General features: G+C 26.7%; 1 protein-coding gene across 1 annotated transcript in view; it reads left to right on the forward strand.

Annotated features, from left to right (window-relative positions):
* Positions 1-3,521: 3,521 nt before the first annotated feature.
* Positions 3,522-15,364, forward strand: part of LOC123268478 (rho GTPase-activating protein 7) — a 141,362-nt gene continuing 129,519 nt past the window's right edge. The window contains exon 1 of the mRNA XM_044733565.1: positions 3,522-3,739. The gene's annotated coding sequence lies outside the window, so the exon portion shown is untranslated. The remainder of the gene's footprint in view (positions 3,740-15,364) is intronic.

Here is a 15,364-nt window from a genome sequence, read left to right on the forward strand (position 1 = left end):
GTAATTATCATTTGACTGAGTGTGACTGGCGGGACATCGAAAAATCCTTCTCTCTTACTGCGGTATATTTTAAGTCCAATTTCAGTTCGACCACTAAACTTTTAAAAAATACTTCCCTCTTAATACAAAATTTATCCTACAAACATTGAATATTATGAAGAATTAGACTGATTACCTACGTAGAAACAATTAAAAAAATTTTTTTTATTGCGACTGGTGGGACAGGCATTTGTGACTGGTGGGACAAGTACAAAATGTCTACATGAAGTTGTTTATTAAAAAGACTTTTATATTATTTCAACCTTAGAAACATTATTGTTTATATATTTAACTATAAATTATTTAGGATAATTAAAAGAAACTAATTAAAAAACAAAAATAAAGAATTTAGCATGCTGACAACACGATCTTGATAAACTTAGGTGTTAATTAATAACGAACATAAAAAAATTTGTTCTTAAAACTATAATAATAAATATGTTAATTAAGGTAGTAGTCTGGTAACTTATGCTTATTTCCATGACTTCTTTGGAGGGTGGTTTTTTATAGGAAAATAAAAATAAATTATCTTGAATATTTAGAGTGTTTTTATTTACATATTGAAAATATAAAAAAAAATTTATTTGAAAAAATTTAATAGTTTATTACTATTATTATTGTCACTCGAAGTTGGAACCTCAAAAAAAATGCACGTGGGTGGACCGGGTCCTAACTTTTTGTCTACTGAACCGATTGCTTTCAAATTTTAACAGGCTGTTCTACACACTTATAGTTCACGTCGGTACTAACGATAATTTTTTTCACCCCTAACTTTTTATTTTACAACCCTTTCTTTGCTAAAATAAAAGGACTTTTTTTTTCAAAGTCCGCCATTTTGTTATTTACCCTTGAAATTTAACTTCAGTAGTTCCGACCAGAATGACATGTCTATAGATTAAGAATAATCAAGAATATTTGATTTCAGATAACATCAAGAGCCAAAATCACTCGGGCCACCTACGTGCATTTTTTTTGAGGTTCCAACTTCGAGTGACAATAATAATAGTAATAAACTATTAAATTTTTTCAAATAAATTTTTAACTTTCCGCTAAGAAAATTGAAAATTTTAAAAAATCGGGAAGTTATTGGTTTTACCCCGTTTTTCGAAAATCGAGTTTTCATCAGATCTCGACGTTTTGAGGTCCTAGGAAGCTTTCCTGACTATTCCCGCGAGGGTGTCACTATGTCTGTATGTGTGTGTGTGTGTGTGTGTGTGTGTGTGTGTGTGTGTGTGTGTGTGTGTGTGTGTGTGTGTGTGTGTGTGTGTGTAAGTATGTAAACCTCTTATAACTTTTGAACGGTTGAACCGATTTCATCGCGGTTGGTGCAATTCGAAAGAGCTTTGCCAAACTTAGATTTCCTATTAATTTTAACCGATTCGGACTGATAGATTTTGAGAAATTTTGAGAAATAAAAAAAATAGGAAAAAAAATTTTTTCTTAAGTGGTTTTTTTGGGATAACTTTTAAACGGCTCAACCGATCAATTCCGAAAACTTATCAGCTCCCAACCTTGAGAAACCACGTCGATCACCGTTAATCCGGTCAAAATCGGTTAATTCCTTCGAGAGATATCGTGAACGAAAGAAAAGCGAAAAAAGTGTTTTTTCAGAATTACTCCGAAATTTCTAGTTTGACCAATTGGAACTTAGAAATTATTTATAAGGCTTAAAAAACTACGTAGAATGCCGCCAACCGCGTAAAAATCGGTTCATTCATTCAAAAGTTATTGCGGTATGAACATTCAAAAAATAGTGTTCTATGAAACTTTTATCAGATTTTTGAGCTCAAAGAGCTCAAAAGCATAGAAAAGGTATCTTTTTGAGCTCGGAGAGCTTAAAACAACACACAGATTGTACTTTTGAGCTCGAAGAGCTCAAAAAAGCGGCCAGGTATTAACGGAATTAGCGGGAAGTTGCAGGGATGGCCTTTAGGGTCAACCGTTTTCCTAATTTTTTTTTATATTTTCAATATGTAAATAAAACACTCTAAATATTCAAGATAATTCATTTTTATTTTCCTATAAAAAACCACCCTCCAAAGAAGTCATGAAAATAGGCATAAGTTACCAGATTACTACTTTAATAACAAACATAAAATAAATTTGTTCTTAAAACTATTAAAACAACATTTGACCCGGATACAAATTAGTACGGCTGAAAAGTTACTAGGAGAGAAAAATCGATTTTCTTACTGATTAAAAAAAAATTTCTTTTCTAATTAGTAAAATATAGACTTTTAATAATAAATTAGGACTAAATTAGAATGAACTAGAGAAATTTTAAAATTTTAGTCATTTTCCCATTTTGCATGGAATGCCCGCCCCATATTCAACCTTTTTTTTTAATTGTTCATTTTTTTTAAGTACTTTTCAAAAAAAAAATATCAATAAAAGATAAAATAAAAATAGAAAATATAAATATAAATATAATAAAATAGAAATTTTATCCAAAAACATGAGAGCCAAAATTTTTTCCAACTTTTGAAGGCAAAAAAGCTATCGAAATCTTTATTTTTTTCTTTCACGCCATTTTTTATCATACATGCGCCGTAAAAACAAGCATAATAAAAAAAATTGAAAATGTTTATTTTTCACCTAATTATGACCCAAAATTAGGTGAAAACCTCGACTTGTAAATAATTGACAAAATTGTATTAAATGGAGAAATTTTTTTTTCTATCCAAAGAAAGCTTTCATTATTTGATATTGAAACTACGATTTAAATATTGTAATAATAAAATTAATTATCTAACCATATATTTTCGTACTTATTTGTTTTAACTAATGCTACGAATGATTCATTTAAAAGGATATCTATGAATAGAAATCGACTTTGACCCAAGTTTAAGATTATTTCAAGAAATTCGATAATAATTTCCTTGGATGATGCATCTTAGCTTCTGTAAAACAATATAAATTCATATATATATATATATACATTTTATTTTATATATTTTTTATTTATATGTTTATGATTTACTTACGGGTAAAAAAAGTACGATAACATTTCATTCAACCATCTGGGTAAACCCGATAATCGTCAGTAAGATTTAGTTTACGAGCTAGCTGTTAACTGTTACTTTGGAGTCAGAGGAAGTTGATAAGACATTTATTTGTAATCACAATCAGTAATCACATATATAATAATCGATAAACTTATTTTTTTACAGTTTAGTATAAAATGTATGTATTTATTATTTGAAATTCAAATTACGACCTCTGGCTGCTGAATGTCGGAATAAAACCGTAACATTAAAAGTTAAAAGTGTAATATTAATATAATCTGTAATTTATAGTGAAATTAAAAAATTAAAGAGGTGGAGTGAGTGTTGAAGGAATATTTGTAGAAGTGTATAGATCGTTAGACAGGTTGTTATAAGCTGTCGAGTTTTATGTTATATGCTGTACTGGTTATATCTTATATATTATATATTATACATTACATATTATATTGTAGGAATTAAATTAAATAGAAAATAACACGAGGCATATGTTTCGATAGACTGACGTTTGATATCATGCGTGACGTGGTACTGACTAGTGGGCCATACGCTATATATATGCCATCAGCCATCACATATTACTGTACTCATCACATATTAATATATGATACCGGCCATTCGATCGCAAACTGATGACGATGCCAGATGAGATCTCTACTTGTATTAAACTCTGCACACTCGATATAACAGATAGAGAGGTATCTATCCTATCTCTATACCATGCTAGTCATTGCGTTGACGTATCGGATGACGTAAACGATAAATGATATACCTAGATCGTATGTACGTTTTATGCGGGCCGTTCAAGTATATCTGGTGTAGAAAAAAAGAGGACAGCGGACCCCTACGACAAAATCTCTAATGGGCTAATAATTTTTTTTTTATATTATTTCATGTTAATCTGACCCAATTTTTTGACATTTAAGTCTGATAAAAAAAAAAAAAATGAATTTATTAGTGAAAAAAATTAAGACAAAAATTTTAATTGATTCTGAAATTTATACTGTCTTTTTTGGGGGCTTAAAATTAATTTATCGACTGACTGGTTGTAGAGAAGTCATTGTTCTCGGTCAGATTTTCAACAGTTGACATATTGAGACTACTCTTGAATACACAACTAGTATTATATGTAAAGTATAATCGGAAAGAACTTGGAGCATTCTTAAAATAAATCAAGTTTTTTTAGATAACCCTGAACTTGTTCTACCGATTAAATTTAGAATAATAATAATCTGTTTTAAAGTTAAAATATTAATAATGTCAAATCATCACGTCATTTTCGGGCTTTAATTTATATTAACAGTTTTTACAGGCGTATAATCTTTGAGTTAGATCTGTTTGAAAAGTTGTCTTACTTTTCACTTAATCAATCTGTTTTGATTTTTATCTAACTCAAGTTTCTGTCAAGAATAATCTAAATGAAAATATTTGTCAATTGGTTCATGGAAAAAAAAATAGTTGAAAAATTATCAATACAAGTACAATCTTTGGAGCAAAAAATTGGAAAAATTACAGTTTGATAATTGAATTTTTACAAATTTTATAAGTACATTTTAAAGCTGTGAAATTACACTCAAAATTGTAAAAATTAATACTTAGTATTTCATTTTATACATAGAAAAAAAAATAATTTGAATCAAGACAAAAAATTCTTGAAACAAGTAAAATTTACTTAATTAATTAGTTCAAAAATTTTTCTCTTTAAAATAATTATATTTAACTCAAAAATTTTTTTCTTAAATCATTAATTTTTTTTTTTAACATAAAAATATTATTTTTTAAGTTTTTTTGTTCGGAGCTCTTTTTAATCACTAACAAACTGTAACTTTTTAATTTTAATAAAAGATAATACTTTCAAAAGAAATCAAATTTCAGTCAAATTGAAATAACAATAAAGATTTCTCGGATAACACTAATTATTTTCATAATAATGTATAATTGATGAAAAGTAAATAGACATTGTTTAATTATTAAGTAAATCATCTCTTCCTTTGTTCAGTTAAGAATGAAAATTCCACTTTTTGATTAAACGATAAGCTCGCCGTTTGACCACACTTCAGTAGCAGCTGTTGAGTATGACTAACTCCTGCAGTTATTAATTTCACGGATAATTGGTTAATCATTGTCTGCTCTGCAATACATCTTACTCTACACTATTGCATTTCTTCTCACTCTTATTCACTGTTTAACGCTCCATTTTATTGTAATCAAATCACTAAACTATAAATCATTTGGATAAACAAAAGCAAAATCAGTCAATTAACATCTCATATTTAAATTTCATTATTATTGATCAATTAAACTACAGTTTTACGTTAATGTCCCAACTAATTCGCTCAACGATTTGAAACAACCATGCTGTAATTTTCGATTTCACATAAACTTACGTTATTAGTCACGGTTTTTAGCGACGTTAATAAACGTCATACTGCAGTCTTGTATTCTGAATTTCTTTTCTCAAACCTTGGGAATTTTCTTGCGACAATGAAAACTTAACTGCAAAGACAATAAATAGATAAATAGTCCAGACTTTTTTCTAGACCTATTATTTATAATTTGTCTGTTGATTAAGCGACCCGTCGTCGTAACAAGTAACGCTAAATTTATTTTATAATTACTGTAGGAGCAAAAAAAGATAAAATAAAAAATTTTACTTTTTTGCATTGTGTTTCTACATAATGACCGGATATTGTACTCGTACAGGATATACGTTTGTTGGGCATCTATTGCGTTATATCAATCGACTGGTGTGCTGGTACACACGTACGCATATACATATATAGTAATAATGTCAAACGTGATAATTTTTTTCGTTGCCGGTTGTTTCCACTCGATAAAAATTAACATAAATGTAAGCTAGTTTTTAGGTGGATTGCGAAGAAATTTAATTATTATTATCACATTTGTTCTTATGATTGAATTTACATACTTAAAATTTTACCAATTAGATGAATGACAAAATTCTATTTTTTTTTTTTTTTTGTTAATTTCTAACAAATTTCTAAACAAAAAAAAAAATTAGCTTGATTCACGTCAAAAAATCTTGAACTGAAAAATTATTATTGGTTTGAGTAAATTTTATTGAATCCCGGAAAAAATAGACCTGGAAAAAATTTTTAAGTCATGAAAAATTCATATTATTTCAGATTTATTAAATTATTAATATTATTATAATTTTTATTTGATAATAATTTTGATGAAATAATATGAATTTTTCATAATTTTTTAATTTTTTTCGGGTCTATTTTTTCCGATTACCAGAAAATTCAGCCTCTTGCTCCAAAAAATTTAGTTCTTGATAGAAGTAAATTTTCTTGTCTTGAGAAAATTTCTCTCTTGCTCCAAAAAATTAAATATAAAGATAGAAGTAAATTTTCATTGATTAACATGTCAAATGGGAAGATCAAATAATATTGAATCATTTTTTTTGATTCAATCTGTATAATTGCACGCTAAAATAATATAAAATGGGTATCAAATATTCAAGAGAAAAATTTTCTCAAGGTGAGAAAATTTTTTTCTCCGCTGAAGTAGGTGGCGCTGCTTCCCTAAAGTATCTCAAAATCTTGATCAAATATAAAAATTTACTGTATTAAGTATTTATGATAATTTGAAGTAAGAAAAAAATTACTTCCACCAAGAATAGAATTTCAAGAAAAATTTTTACTTCGGCCAATACAACTTCGGTCTTCCTTCAGGCACCCGAAAATTTTCTTGAGCCAAGAATTTTGTTCTCCAGTCAAGAAATTTTTCTTTCTGTGTAGCTTCAAAAATTTTTCTTTTTGATTTAAATCAAAGAAATTCTTTAAAATAATTTTGTTGGTTCAAGATTTTATTTTTCAAATTTAGTGTAAAAAATTGTCCTTGGTTTCACTAAATTTTTTGATTAAATAATTTTCTTGATTCTGAATTTGATCTATAAATTTTTTTGCTGGAAATTTTCTTAGTTTAAATAAATTTAATTTGATTCAAAATGATCAAACTCTTGAAAATAAAAGTTTTGGTTCAAGATTTTTGCTTGTAAAACAAGTTAATTTTTTTTTTATCAGTCTGGATATTGTAACTTTATAATCATTAATTGAATTAAGTATTAAATATCTGAATTTAAAAAAAATACCGACCATAAGAATGTTAAATATTGGAGCTATAGAGAATGTAATAATTTAATAAAATGTTGAAACAAAATAAAATGTACCATGTATTTCGAGTAAATAATAAAGTTTGGTTGTATATGGATAAATATATATATTGTGGGTATATTATAAGCGCAAGCGGAAATATTACGTAAGAAAACGGTGGTGAGATTATGGTGGTATTAGTAAGTAGTATCGTGAGTTTGTCGAGTTGGTTGGGTGAACATTGGCCACCGCACACGCGCAAGTAATCAACAATGTTTTATGTTAAACGGTCCATGTTAAATAAGAATGAAGCCGCTACAAGAGCTATAGATTTGTATAAGTATATATATCTGTATACATGTATATATACCTCCACAAAGCTTGTCTGATTTTCTGCATCGCCGGATGTGGTCAGTAAGAATGCACGGGATACAACGGGTGAAATCTACAATGAGCTACCGCAATCTCATTGCTATAGAGATACTTTTTAAATAAGACTATCTATAAATTATTGTAATATCTCCTGACTTTTAAGAGATACTAAATACGCTTTACTCTATTTTAGTTCTGGGTCTTTGAACTTTTTCTCTACTGTCATGTTTAATTAATTAAATAGTAACGTTATTTTTTTTTTTAATTATCATTATTAATATCTGTTATTATTTTTTTTTTATTTTAGTAGTTGTTTCTACTCCGGTAAAAATATTACTTTGTTGTTGTAGTCACAGTGGAAAATTTCATTTAATCATTTACAGAGAAGAAAAATAATCAGTATATAACAAGCTGGTGTACCGAGTAGTTATATTATACGGGTTAACCCTTATACTATATGTACTTAGTAGTTAGTCATACTTTGTATCCATCACTGGTATTTTCTCACAGTTATTGTCATTCGTCACTCATTTCACAATTTATTTAATCAACTAGTTAATTGACTTGTATATAATGCTATTCCACAGTCAGTTAAATTATACCGTGAGATGTTAGATTTTTTTATAAATAATAATCACATCAATGGTAACGACTCTTATTTTACTTCCAAGCAGTCATAGCTGTAAAATTTTATGGACTTAAAAATTGAATTATAAATTTTTTTCCAATAATTTTAATTATTTATTTCAAATATTATTTTTTAAAAAATTGATAAAGATTTGAAATTTTTTAAGTTTAAATTGACTTTTAATTTTTTTTTAAGATTTTTTGATAAATATTACATATAATTTTTTTTTATTATTTTTTTGAAGTGAAAATTTATAATCACTTTTCAATAATTGATTTTTTTCCTTTAAAAATTATAATAAAAATTTTTATCAATTAAAAAATATTTTTTTGCTCTAAAAATTAATGACTTTTTACCAAATTTTAAGTTTCTTTTAATTAAAAAATAAAAAAAAATATTTTTAATAAAAAAATAACAGTAGTGTTTAATAACAATCGATAAAATAAAAGTATAATAATAATAACGAAATTAAAAGCTCTGAATAATATATTAGAATTAAATATAAGACGCCTGGTAATGGATAATGGGACAATACACTCAATGCAATGAGCATAACTTGAATCAATGTACATAATGTCGATTTGATTTGATTCTCAATCGATTGAATCGAATCGAATCCACTACTTGATCATGAATAACAACAATACCGCAGTGAGTGGAAAGCGTGATGGTTATTATTCACATGATTGCCCATTAAATAAATTTACATTTATATTTAATGCCTTCCTAAGTTATTTATTCATTAAACATTAAATCAAGGGTTTATACTAATTTTTTTTTTACCATAACAACTATCACTATTATAATTATAATTTGTTAAAGTTTTTAAAAATGTTTGTTTTTATAGCGACACATTAATGACCAGAAAGAATGTGGTAGCAATGCGTCGGCGAGTTTGTAGAGAAATCATCAATGACTCGGATTTACGATCGACTTGTTCTCTGGTGAATAACTGACCGTTTTCTATTGCCAGTGTCGACTGTCTTTGCTAAGGCAATGCTGTGTCTTTTCCGTGATATCCTCGTCCTCATCATCCTGGTCACCGGTCTGGTCGTCTAGTGTCTAGTTACCGACCACCACGAAAGTTTCTACTCTTAGATCGTTAAAAACAGTGCGAGGAAATAAAAGATATTCCAAGTTTTCTATCTAACAACTTCACTTATAAATGTATATATATATTTATAAAATACTAAACTCTTCGACTTAACTCTGATGACAAGTGTTCGCGTTGACCCGATTCTTGCTAACTGCTGCTAACTCTTATTGCCAGTTTAGTTAATAGTTTGTTTGCTTTCATTTGTATTTCCAGCTTACCACTTTCTCAAATTATTATTTATCTTTTATTTGCAATTTGCAATTATCCTTCCTGCTAATTTAATAATCGGTAATCATAAACAATTATTCGTTTATTAATTAATTGATGCCTGTTATTATAACTACCGTGTATTTTCATGGGATTTATATTATTATAATAATTAATACTTGCCAACTCGTGCAAATATTTCGCACAAGATCGTGATTAAGTAAAAAAATGGTTTTGCTATGGTGTTGAAATAAAGCTGAGATTTGCATTTACTAATTTTCACATTATAATATGCACTGAAAAAAAATTAACTTGATTCAAGAGAAAAATTCTTGATCCAAGAATATAATTTTGAAGAGGGTAATTGTCTTGAATCAAGGCGAAAAATTCTTGAATCAAGTAAAATTTTCTTAAATCAAGAATTTTTCTACTTAAATCAAGAATGTTAAGTTCTTCAAAATTATATACTTGATTCAAGAATATTTTTTTTTCTGTGTGGTTACATTTATTTATGCTCGTGTGTCACCGCACACGTTTTACTCGTTGTTCCAACTTTTATACACAGAAAGAAAAATTTCTTGACTGAAGACCAAAATTCTTGGCTCCAGAAAATTTTCGGGTCCCGAAATTGTGTTGATCGAAGTAAAAATTTTTCTTGAAATTCTATTCTTGGTGGAAGTAATTTTTTTCTTACTTCAAATTATCATAAATACTTAATACAGTAAATTTTTATATTTGATCAAGATTTTTAGATATTTTAGGGAAGCAGCGCCACCTACTTCAGCGGAGAAAAAAATTTTCTCATCTTGAGAAAATTTATCTCTTGAATATTTGATACCCATTTTATATTATTTTAGCGTGCAATTATACATATTGGATGAAAAAAAATGATGAAATATTATTTGATCTTTCCATTTGACATGTTAATCAATAAAAATATTAATGAAAATTTACTTCTATCTTTATATTTAATTTTTTGGAGCAAGAGAGAAATTTTCTCAAGACAAGAAAATTTACTTCTATCAAGAACTAAATTTTTTGGAGCAAGAGGCTGAATTTTCTCAAAACAACAAGATTTTCTTGACTTAAATAAATTTTCTTGGATCAAGATACGTATTTCTTAAAGCAAGAGAATTAATTTTGTTGGAATAAGTGAAATTTCTTGTGTCAAAAAAAAATTTTTTTCTCGCTCAAGAAAATAATTAGGAAGAAAAGTATTTTCTTGGCTCAAGTGAACCTTTTTTTCTGTGTAGCTGAAAGCCGTATTCACTCAGTTACATAATGTTCTATTGCGTTAGATTGTAAATGACAATTTACATTACATAAAAATAATGTTTATAATTGTTGATTTTATTGATTTAATTGATTTGCGGAATAGATTACACTTTTCGCATAAAGTGTAAACATTTCAGGAGCTATCATTTCAATTAAATATTACAACATAATCGAATTAATTTTCAACAAGATGACGCTGTATTTTTTTTAAATAAAAAGTATTTTTAATTCATTTTTTCAACAAAAAAATTATTTTTATTCTTGGCATGATATTTTAATTTTTAAGATTGGTAAAAAATTAAAAGAAATTTATTATCATTATTATTCTTTAATATTTATTTTTATCCTAAAGACTGGTTTTTATAAACTTTTTAGATTTTTTCAGTTAATTGACTCTGCAGTCTAATGCAACAATTTTTTCTCCAATTTTCACTTAATATTGTGAGTTCTGGTCTGGGCCGTCCGAATTATTTTTTCAGTCGAATTTATCTTTAATGACAAATTTAGATATGAATTGTGGCTCAATTGTTGATGCCTGGAGGGAAATATAGGCTAACAATATTAAGTAAGAATTGGAGAAAAAATTGTTGCATTAGACTGGATAGCCAATTAACTGAAAAAATCTAAAAAGATTATTATTATTATTATTATTATTATTATTATTATTATTATTATTATTATTATTATTATTATTGGTTAATTTAAATTTAGTTATGAATAGGCGTGATAAAAAACATTATAGATTCATTAAAAGTTCAATGATGACTCACAGTAGTGTATGTTTGACAATATATACTTATGTATGTGTAAAAGAGCCATTAATATGCAAGAGCGAGAGCGGGAAGTAAAGAAACTTTTGAAGGGGATGAATCATGTCTGAAACATCTCGATGACATTTTAAAGAAAAGTCTCTTTTTAACAAAGACAGTGATAAAAAATGATTATTTACTCAACTAACAGAACAATATTTCCATTTTTCTATGAATAAATATTTATTATTATTAATAATTCACATGCTGTGAAGAGGAAGATAATAATTGTAAGAAAAACGAGTAGAATAAAAATTACAATTTATAATCATCGGTTATTATTACAGAGAACTCGGAATTGACTCATCGCTATTGAGAATAAAGCACGTGTAGTGTGCCTTGACGTCTCGCCGTGACCATCTGCAGTATCGGTGTTTTAATTCAATGAGGATCGTTTTTTTTTGTTTTTTATCCATATTTTTAATTAGTCATAGTTAAACTTTTCTTCCTGCCCAGCTGCATTATTCCCCAAACAATGTTTTATTTCTTTATGGTGAAAAGTTTGCATACATTAAAGTAAAAAAAAAAATAAAAATGAACGAGTAATTGGTAGTTTTAATAGACGTATAAATTAGTATGTTTTCATCCACCCGTTTATGCAAATGAAATTAATATAATAGAATATAATAGAAGACGATGATTGATAAATTACTTATAGGACTTAGCTCGTCACCAGACGGCTTATATTAATATTATACAGGAGATTATTTTATTTAGAAGAGATGGAAAGAGGACGGAGAAGATGAAGTAGTTGAATAAGCCGAGTAGAAGTATTTAATTTAATATTTGGATATTTATTAACACCAATATCACACACAGAGCTGGTATTTTATGTGAACCAGGAGAGCCACATACCTAACTGTGCACGATACCAGAGGAGTAGGAAAACTAGGCAGCCTTGAGGGGTCCGGTTGCGAATTCAATCCAGGTATATCCACCATCCTTAAGAATAGCATTCTTTCTTATATATATATTTAAACTCCTGGTCAATCGTGTCATTCATTTGCATATATGTATATATCTGCTATTGCGATCTTCTCTACATCTCAACATCTCAAGTTTATACCCATACAAATAAACAATAACACATACATTTATAGGAATGACGTAAACTAACTGACTAAGTTTTAGTTTTTTTTTGCTATTAGAGTCTTTTGTTTTGTACATTTTTTTTTAATTAGTTCCAAAAATTATTTAAACTATTTTTAAGTCGCTTAATAATTGTATAATTTTTTTTTTTTTTTTACCAAAAAGCTTACTCTAAATTTTGGAGTATTATTATTATATGCTGTTTCATTTGCATAACTTTACAGTTTTTTTTTATTATTAAGATATAAATATTAGTTAGATGTTAGAAAGTAAAATTTTTAAACTTTTTTAAAAAAGTAATAATTATTAAATAAATATTAAATATTTCAAACATTTTTTAACTAGTATAAACATTTAAAAATATTATTGGTTGATTACTAAATTTTGGAGTAATTTTTACTCTAAATATTTACCAGAATTATTATAAAAATAAATTATTCTTGCCATATTTTTTTCTTATTCTACTTTGTCATCTATAAAATAATTTTATTTAAATGTGCTTCTGTTTTCGCTATTAAATGTGAGACGAGACACAAAAAAAAAATTGATATTGTAATATAAAGGATTAGTAAAAAATTAAAAAAAAAATTTGCTTCACAAAATTTTTTACGTAATAAAATATTTGTTTTAATAAGAAAAAACAATTTTGTTTCATACTAAATATTAATAAATAAAAATGTCGTATTTTGAAATTGTATAGTAACGTGATTAGACGAGAATTAATTAATTTACCGGTTGCGCAGATTATAATTTAAAATTGCAAGATGGATTATTGCAACACATCTGTACATTAATAATTAATGTTTTATTATTGATAGAATAGAATAAAATTGTAATAAATTACAACTTAAAAATAATTTGTGTTTTTATTTTTTTAAATTAAAACGAAAAAAATTTTAAAACAATTAATAGTAATATGAGCTAATTTACCACGCGCAGGTATTGTAATACACAGCGGTACTTTTTGTTTATGCTGATAAAATGCCATTGATAAGCGTAATGTGTTACGGCAACTGCGATTATAATAATCAAAAGATGCGCTGTGTTGGCATGTATTCCATTGAATTATTTTTTTTATGGTTATCTTTTTCATTGTAAATTAAATAATAATTAATTGCCGTTTTATTAGCTGTTGGCTGTTTTAGTACATAATAAGAAAAAGATAGTTTGTAAATATGTGTATTTAATATTTCATTAAATGAGTAAAGTAAATAAATATGTTTATGTGTGTAACGCGTATTGAGATGTAAATAAATAATTATACATACATCTAGACACATATTCTTAGAATTAAAAAATTGCACGTCAAGGACACCCAGAAAGTGTTTTATCTCGTCGGAGAATGTCTCAGTGATATAAGATGACGTTATAAGAGCGGTATGATTATCATGACGAGATAAAATAGACGGTTCAATCGTGTTTTGAGACTGTGTATGTAATTTGCTACACAATCTTCTACAGATTTTTATTTTATTTTAATGTATTTCGTGTATAAAGAACCATTCACATCAACTTTCAATGTTTTTAAAACTATTTGAGTCTCAATAGAACTAAATTATTAAATACTGTAAAAAGAAAATCGAGAAAGAACGACCCTCTTGAGCAGGCAATTATTTCCTGACTCAAGCACCGGAAACAAATTTCTCAGATCTATTTTTAAATAATTTTACAATAGTTTAATTTTATTTTTTTTTAATGACCTTTAAAAGTTTATGGACATTTTTTTCTGTTATTAAAACATATTATTCAATTTAAAATAAATCTACACAGAAAAAAAGGTTCACTTGAGCCAAGAAAATATTTTTCTTCCTAATTATTTTCTTGAGCGAAAAAAAAATTTTTTTATGACACAAGAAATTTCACTTATTCCAACAAAATTATTTCTCTTGCTTTAAGAAATATGTTTTTTGATCCAAGAAAATTTATTTAAGTAAAAAAAAATCTTCTTGTTTTGAGAAAATTCAGCCTCTTGCTCCAAAAAATTTAGTTCTTTATAGAAGTAAATTTTCTTGTCTTGAGAAAATTTCTCTCTTGCTTCAAAAAATTAAATATAAAGATAGAAGTAAATTTTCATTAATATTTTTATTGATTAACATGTCAAATGGGAAGATCAAATAATATTGAATTATTTTTTTTCATTCAATATGTATAATTGCACGCTAAAACAATATAAAATGGGTATCAAATATTCTCGAGAAAAATTTTCTCAAGGTGAGAAAATTTTTTTCTCAACTGAAATAGATGGCGCTGCTTCCCTAAAGTATCTAAAAATCTTGATCAAATATAAAAATTTATTGTATCAAGTATTTAAGATAATTTGAATTAAGAAAAAATTACTTCCACCAAGAATAGAATTTTAAGAAAAATTTTTACTTCGGCCAACACAACTTCACTGATAGAAGGATTTATTTGTACCAAAAAATATTTGTTAATAGTTAACAAATCATTTATTTGAGACCACTTTTTAGTATTAAACAAATATTTCTTAGTATTTAAAATGATTTGTTTGTATTTAATAAATCTGATATTCATTCATCAAATATTAATAAATCTTTTTAAATACTAAGAAATATTTATTAAAGACTAAAAAGTGGTCTCTAATAAATGATTTATTAAATATTCACAAATATTCTTAACTATAAACAAATCCTTCTATCAGTGTTCGGTCTTCCTTCAGGTACCCGAAAATTTTCTTGAGCCAAGAATTTTATTCTTCAGTCAAGAAATTT

Source organism: Cotesia glomerata, linkage group LG7 (assembly GCF_020080835.1).
Source record: "Cotesia glomerata isolate CgM1 linkage group LG7, MPM_Cglom_v2.3, whole genome shotgun sequence".
Lineage (NCBI taxonomy): Eukaryota > Metazoa > Arthropoda > Insecta > Hymenoptera > Braconidae > Cotesia > Cotesia glomerata.